The sequence below is a fragment of the Engraulis encrasicolus genome, chromosome 6 (genome assembly GCF_034702125.1).
Source record: "Engraulis encrasicolus isolate BLACKSEA-1 chromosome 6, IST_EnEncr_1.0, whole genome shotgun sequence".
NCBI classification, from domain to species: domain Eukaryota; kingdom Metazoa; phylum Chordata; class Actinopteri; order Clupeiformes; family Engraulidae; genus Engraulis; species Engraulis encrasicolus.
The window spans coordinates 47,675,180-47,682,679 of NC_085862.1; the positions used below are offsets into that span (position 1 = coordinate 47,675,180).

Genomic DNA, 7,500 nt, shown 5'->3' on the forward strand with positions numbered 1-7,500 from the left:
TTTCCAATTAATGTCCCTAGCCTAGCATAAGGTATAAAATGGTGTGGGCTAATAGTGAAATCCCTATCCTGAGATACACAATCAGTTCTTTATTGCTGCTGGTTTTCACACTGCAACATGAACTCCACCCAGACTGTCATAAAACTATATCAAAATTTGTTGGCAAAACTAACACTGCGCATTATATTGTTTTGGTGGGCTTTAAAAAAAATGCTACTTCCTTACAATTGCCTTCCTTACAGTTGCTTGTGTTTTATTGGTTGAAACATTAAATTGAATGAAGAAGGAATTGACTTGTTTTAGGCTGGTATTAACTACCTGCTGTTCAGTGGTGTTACAATGTCCTTCTGACTGCTGGGATCTAGTGGCAGAGCTACAGTCTTCCTTCTGGTGGCCAAAGTGTGGCAAAGGCTATTTCAAGGGCACAGATTACTGTCAGTTTTTCCTGGACAATTGCACAACCTGCAAAACAAACACATTTCTGTCTTTATCTATTGGACAAAATCATAACATAATCATAACGGTGTTGGACAACAGAGAATAAAAGTTTAAAAAAGTAAAAATAAAAATAAAAATAAAAGTATGTACGAATAAAAAACAAATAATATTTCATATTTTGTATGAATGCAGGACTATGTGCAATAAGATTATTCAAGATTTCGTCTGCGGTGGCATCTTGGGTGGCCACTGACATTTGGCCTCCCGTGCAATGAACTGAGGAAGTGTTGGGTTTTCAACCAACCAAATATAGCTCTCTTGTCATGCCCTATTGACCCCTGGTTGTGACCCTTTGTCGCTCACACTGATTTCAAGTCACTCACACTTGCGGTTGATTTGACCTTTGGGTCTCCGTGCATTGACCCTTACTTGTGGTCTAGGGAGCTGTGGCTTTGTTAGATGTGTGTGTTTTTTTCCAGACAGCCAATCAGGCCATGTCACCACATGCACTGTAAAACATTGCCAGTCAGTTAAACGTAAAAAGGTAAGTTGCCCTGCTGCCTTAAGTTTGTATGTTAGCTAGCTCAACTCAATAACTCGAGGCATTCTTCTGAAGTATAGTGAACTTTCACATTTTAAACCACTTAACTTGTAATACAGTTACAAACCCTGAGAAGTAAGACAACACCTTATTTCCCAGGATAAGAATACTATTTATTTCTAGGTCTGTACTGCATTTTGATTTTATTTGTCATGAACTGTAATTATCTTAATTGGAGGAAATGTGTTTGTAAAGAGTACCACATTCTCACTGATTAGCGCAGTTGATTATGCACTGATTAGTGCAGGGATTTTTCATTTCCACTTCTCTGTACTAAATTAACTCCTGTTGAAGGAAAGAAGGTGTTTGCTGTTAACATTCTACCATAAATCTATTGACTTTTATTAACATTACAGCTTAACATGAAGGGAGTTGACATGTCACAAGATGATCTCTTTGATGCTCCCATCTTTGCAATGAAGTCTGTGGAAGGAGCCCATATCCTCCTGTCAGAGATGGACATAACCCGCCCTCTTTACAGACAGGAACCCAAGGGTGACTAGAACGAGTACTGTTGGTTGAAACAAATAGAATCTACCTGGTAGAATTTCCACCATAGCCCCCATTTATCATCTATTTTTTCTTGAATAATAATCACCTTACAGTTCCTATCTCAGCTGTAACTGTTCTCCTCTGTGGCTTCACAATGAAAGATAGCTACTGCTACCACAGAGAAAACGCGTTATTCTCTCATCGCTATCAAGGCCATCTTCTGTCTGACATGCTTCAGTATCACAATGTTGCATTTACTTACATTTCTGTAGCCCACTTCTTTATGTCTTTATTTTCTCAGCTGAGAATACTCCTGCTGCTACTGTATTCTATTCCCTGTGACTCTGTGGAGTGAGTATTGCCTCACTTGTATGTCTGGATAAAAAAGCCTCTTTTGGATGCCATGCTGTGTACAAGCGGACTCAGTGGCAGATCCGACAGCCCATCCCATGTTATTTCACTTTATCTTGTGTGAGTGAAACAGAATCCCAGTCAGAGTGCAGGGAAGCAAGATAAAGCAAAGAAAGGAGAAAGCACAGAAGAGTAGGAGCCAGCCTTGCCTATTATGCCCACTGACTTCTCCTGCTGGAGATCTATGGAGCAACACAGGACATCTGGCCCCAGGAGGATCAGGATGAAGGGAGAGAGAGAGAGAGAGAGAGAGAGAGAGAGAGAGAGAGAGAGAGAGAGAGAGAGAGAGAGAGAGAGAGAGAGAGACGGACAGCAGCTGGCCTGCTGCCAAGACGCGGAGGTGAAGGCAGGGTATCGTGAGGACATGGATGGAGATGCTCCGGAGGATCAGGATGAAGGGAGAGAGAGAGAGAGAGAGAGAGAGAGAGAGAGAGAGAGAGAGAGAGAGAGAGAGAGAGAGAGACAGAGAGAGAGAGAGAGAGACAGAGACAGAGACAGAGACAGAGACGGAGAGAGACAGAGAGAGACAGACAGACAGACAGAGACTGAGAGACAGAGAGAGACAGGCGCAGCTGCAGAGAGGCCACATGAAGGCTCGCGGACAGGGGTGGGGCAGAATTGGTGATGGGGGGTCTTTTTCAGATCATTTTGTCCTGGGCCTGGCAAAAGCTGTCAGCGGGCCTGACTACATGGACGCAGCTGGCTACTCAATCAGTCGCTTCACGATAAGGCAGCCCCACAGGCTCTCAGTAAACAGTAAACACAGGAATGGCTAATTCCTCGTCTGGGGTCATGTATTGATTGGGCTGCATGCATGGCAGCGGCGGAATGGTAATGCAGTGATGGCGAGTGAGTCACTTACATATCGATGGAGGTTGTGTAAGCATAATAGTTTCAGTGTGATGTGCCGTGTAAATAAAATATGCAGCTTCAGCGTCAAGTGCATACCTGTTGCCTGTCAAAAAGATGAGGTGGGCATGTTGTTAAATTATATTTGCTGAGTTCAGATCAGTGCAGATCCCAAAACCGACTGAAATGATCGACCAGGTATTACAAAGCGATGTTTTGCTGCTTTTACATGTAGCCATAAATGTCTTTTCACATTACTCCCACACATTCTGGAGAACCAACCGCTGTGCATGATGCACTCTTCTGCTTTCTGAAGAATCTGTCTTCATATCTTTTTTGTACAGTAACAGATAAATGTTTCAGATGGTCCTGGTGAACATTTCTGTGACCGTAAGCAGTGAAGAGGGTGTATGTTATATAGGTTGCATGGAACTGAATATGATACTGAACATTCTGTTACTGCAGATGCCTGGAAGTGTTGTGTTATTTTTGTCTTGTAAAATTTGAAAGTACTAAACCCAGGGGTGAAAGTAGACAAGGGCACACAGGTGCGTAGCACTGGTATCAAATTCGCAGCTGGTGTGTAGAACCAGGAAGAGAATAGGGTTAATGCTGGCCAAAAACCCACATTTGAAAAAGGTCTTCTATTTAAGTAGAAAACACATACTACAGTACAACCACACTATGCCATTTGAGACGTGTGGTATTACGAGACATCACCAAATAATCATGCCATGATTTAGATCTGCTTGTGTTTATTATGTTTGCATGTTCATTTTGTTTTTTTTATTGTTTTTTTGTGGGTGGGGGAGGGGGGTAGCACCGATAAGACATGAAAACTATTTTCACTCTTGGGCAAAACTAGATGCACAGTTTTACACACTAAGAGAGTATTCTGGGCCAAATACGTCCAGAAGATGTTCAATTGACTCTCTAGTGTTGTCTTCTCAAGCTTTCCTCCAAGCAATTCTCTAAGATTACATTCGAGAAGCTTTCCAGCTCGCGGCAGATTAGAATGACTGATGCCCACAAGTTTTGGCCAAATTGCTTGGCAGAAGTGGTCACACCAAGGCAGGCTCACTGCTTTACCCAGCCTGATGCTGATATGATTTTCTGCACAGTAAAAACACCAGTGTTAATATCACAGCGTTATAAATTTGCTGTTACCAGAATGGCAATGACCAAGTCGTAGTGCATTACTAAGGCCCTGTGTTATGTCATAGTATTGTAGTACTATGGTAGTTAACTTTTCAATGACTGTTACAGCGTGCCACTGGAGGTACAGCGTGCATTAAGTAAGGGTTAACGTTCGGCGAGAAGGTCGCTACCGTGGAATAGCAGCACGACAGAGAGAATCTTTAGACCCCGACGCGGAGCGGAGGGGTCTTGTTCTCTCTGAAGTGCTGCTATTCCACAAAGCGACCGACTCGCCGAAAGTTAACCCGCTTATTATATGGATATACTTAAATGATTCACACATGCGGGGTAATTTCTTTAGACCTATTTAATGTTAAGATTGTTGCTGCGCAAAACAAAACAGTGCCGTTGTGGAACACAGCTAGGCAACAGCTAGGTAGGCTAGCCAGGACAACAGGTGTTGTCTATCACAGCAGCTGATTAGAGTGACAAAAGACCGGACCCCCTGCGGAGTGATATGAAACATTCGCTTTAGCCACTGACTTGTATAGGCTACAAGCCAGTGGCTTTAGCAGTGAACGTCTTGTTGCCATTGACAGCGGTAGCCAGGACAACGGGTGCTGTCTATCACAGCAGCTGATTAGAGTCTTGATGAAAAGTCGCTTTAGCAGTGAAAAGTCTTATTGCCATTGACAGCGGTCTGTTATAGACCAACCCGTCCGTTATCGAAAAATAACAGACGTCCGAACGTTGGGGGGCCCCGTTGAAATGAATGGAGCATTCGACAGATGACGTCACAACCATATAATAAGGGGTTATAATATAGAGTTGAATTTACACTGTGCACCTGCAGAATTTTACTGGAGACTTTTGACTCCTCAGTGTTGTAAAATCTGTCAGGTTTTATATAAGTTTACTCTGAAATATCAACAGTCCATTTTTTGAAAACTGTGTGGGCAGCAGGGTAGTCTCTGTTAAGGCTATATTATTACAATTTTAAAAATGTATCCTTTTAAATGATTTGTTATTCTTTTTTCACATTTACCAGCATTAAACATACATGTATATATCAAAACTATGATAGTTTAAGAGTAGAACAGGTTACAAGAGACAACTATTCATTTTTAAAAGTTTGATGATTTCAGGCTTGGAAGCACTATCACATCATATCATGTGGTTGTTTTCTGAACTGAAGGGTAACAGAACTTTGAAAGGGAGTATCACGATACTACCTTCTTGCACCATGATGCAGTGTTGTGACTTTGCGTATCGTGATTTCTCGGTTCGATACAATATTGTTACAGCACTACTTCTGTCCTGACAGATGATGAGTTTGGGTTTGGGTTTGGGTTTGACCAGAGGCAGGGAGCCATCTGTAAGCTCCCACCCTACTGTGGTCTTGCTAGTGGGAGGCAGGATTGCCAGGTGAGGCTGATGATTTCCAGCCCAAAAAATGCTCAAAACCAGCCTGGAAGTACTAAATTCCGCCCAATTCTATTGATTTCTATGGCCTAAAATTCTATGGCCTTAACATTTTTACCCATAGACGGCAATACTAAGCAGCCCAATTGGGCGGGAAACCGCCCAATCTGGCAACACTGATGGGAGTTCTGTGGGTTCATTTTGGGCTGAGAGAGACACTATTTGTCAGTGCAAATAATCTTTGTTTTGGAGGGAGCATCTGTCCACGTGTTGCTGGAGGAGATTTGGAGAGAAAGTGTCTATCAGGGATTACAGAGAAATGTGGGCCATCACCAAAGGATTTCTTCAGTGTGATTTTCATCATTTGTTGTGCTTGTTTCTGAGGTCCTGACACAAAGTGTGTCATATTAGATTAACCAACTGTCTTGTATCTGTTAAAAACATGTTGAGTGTTCCACATGTTTTGAAAGACTGGTGCTGTCAAGTTCCTCTTTTTAGTTTAGCAGCTGTGACCTTTGCTGTAACCAACTGCAAACTCCAATTCTAACCTACTTATTGATTCATTGATTTACTTATCTAACTATTAAATCGTATTATATTGTCACCTTGTGCGTACAGACTTATGAAGATATTTTGAAGATGGGACATGGATCATTTTATCATGTGTTATATAGCTAGGACAGCTAGAGAAATGGGAAGACTTTTGGCCCGTGCCACCTAAAGCCAAACAATAACTAATGCAACATCATTCCCCGAATCTATCTCTAACCTAGAGTTGTCATAAGTAAAAATAAAAGTAAAATAAATAAATAAACAGTTTCGTTCCAACACAAGTAACTCCTCTGAGTAACCATTAGACCAGTGTACTTTTATTACGATCAGCTGACGCTGGTTGAATCAAGTTTGTGGTGGGCTCTTGTTAGGTTTTTACGTTTTTTTCTGTAACAACACAGTCTATCTATCTCATTAGGTACAATGGAGTAAATGATGTAACAGCTATGTAGCATCATGTGCTAGTGTTGCACTTACACCATACATTTACTTTGACTTTTGACACTTGTGCTCTAACCAAACTCTAGCTGAAGTGGGCATGCTGCTGTGAGCCCAGATAGGAGGGGTACATCCTTGTCAACCACGTTCTGTGTTTGATTATTTGTTTAGTCACTTTTCTCTGAACTGCAACTCTACAGGGGTGCGTTTCTCGAAAGCGTAGTTGTTAGCCAGTTAGCAACTTCGGCCAATGGCAAACAACAAAGTAGCTAATGTACAGTTAGCAACTATGGTTTTGAGACATGCACCCCAGAATTGAGGAGAGCATCTGATTAGTGAAGCCACCTGTGTCAAATGCAAAGGCATCAAATAATTCCTAAACAAACACAGGACTTTTACTTTTTCATTGTTCATTTGTTCGCCTCTGAGGCTGGTTCTCAGAACCGCTGCTTCCCAGAACAGGGTGCTGGATTGCCAGAGAGCATGTGATCGGTGCATGGTAAGAGTGCTGATATTTTGGTGCATGAGCAAGCAGATGAGTAGGCAGATAACCCTGACCTGGGATGCTTGCCAAGTTTTGGTTGCTGTTATGGAACCTCTGTGATTATTGAACAGTTTGCCATTTTCACAACCAGAGGCGGACTTTCCATTAGGCAAACCAAGACCATTGCCAAGGGCCCCGACCAAATCAGCCCTCCACAGGGGCCCTCAACTGTCATATCAGTCGTGGTAAACACAAAAATAATTGACCTGATCTTAAGCAATCTAAAATATATATGAGACCAAATAATTACATTTTCAAAAAAAATGTCAACACTTTCAGGAAGGACTTTTGAGGGCCCCATGTTAATATTTTGCTTAGGGCCCCAAAATGGCTAGATCAGCCCCTGTTCCCAACACACCAATACCATGAATATCCATTGCTATGGTGTGATTTGTTGGAAAACCAGGAGGGGAATATTAGTTACATTTTAGGCAACATCAATGGAGTGGCATTGAGCCTGTATGAAAATGATGTAGAAGATACGTGCCCAGTTCATTACTACGCCATGCTGAAATGCATGCTGACATGTATTTCAAAAGTCCTGCTGGAATGCTAATTGACATACTATAGAAAAGACCTTTCACCCATCTCTTGCATTATTGGAACCCTTTTGTCA

General features: G+C 42.0%; 1 protein-coding gene across 1 annotated transcript in view; it reads left to right on the forward strand.

Annotated features, from left to right (window-relative positions):
• Positions 1 to 7,500, forward strand: part of pde4ba (phosphodiesterase 4B, cAMP-specific a) — a 243,668-nt gene that overhangs the window by 40,573 nt on the left and 195,595 nt on the right. The gene's annotated exons all lie outside the window — the stretch shown is intronic.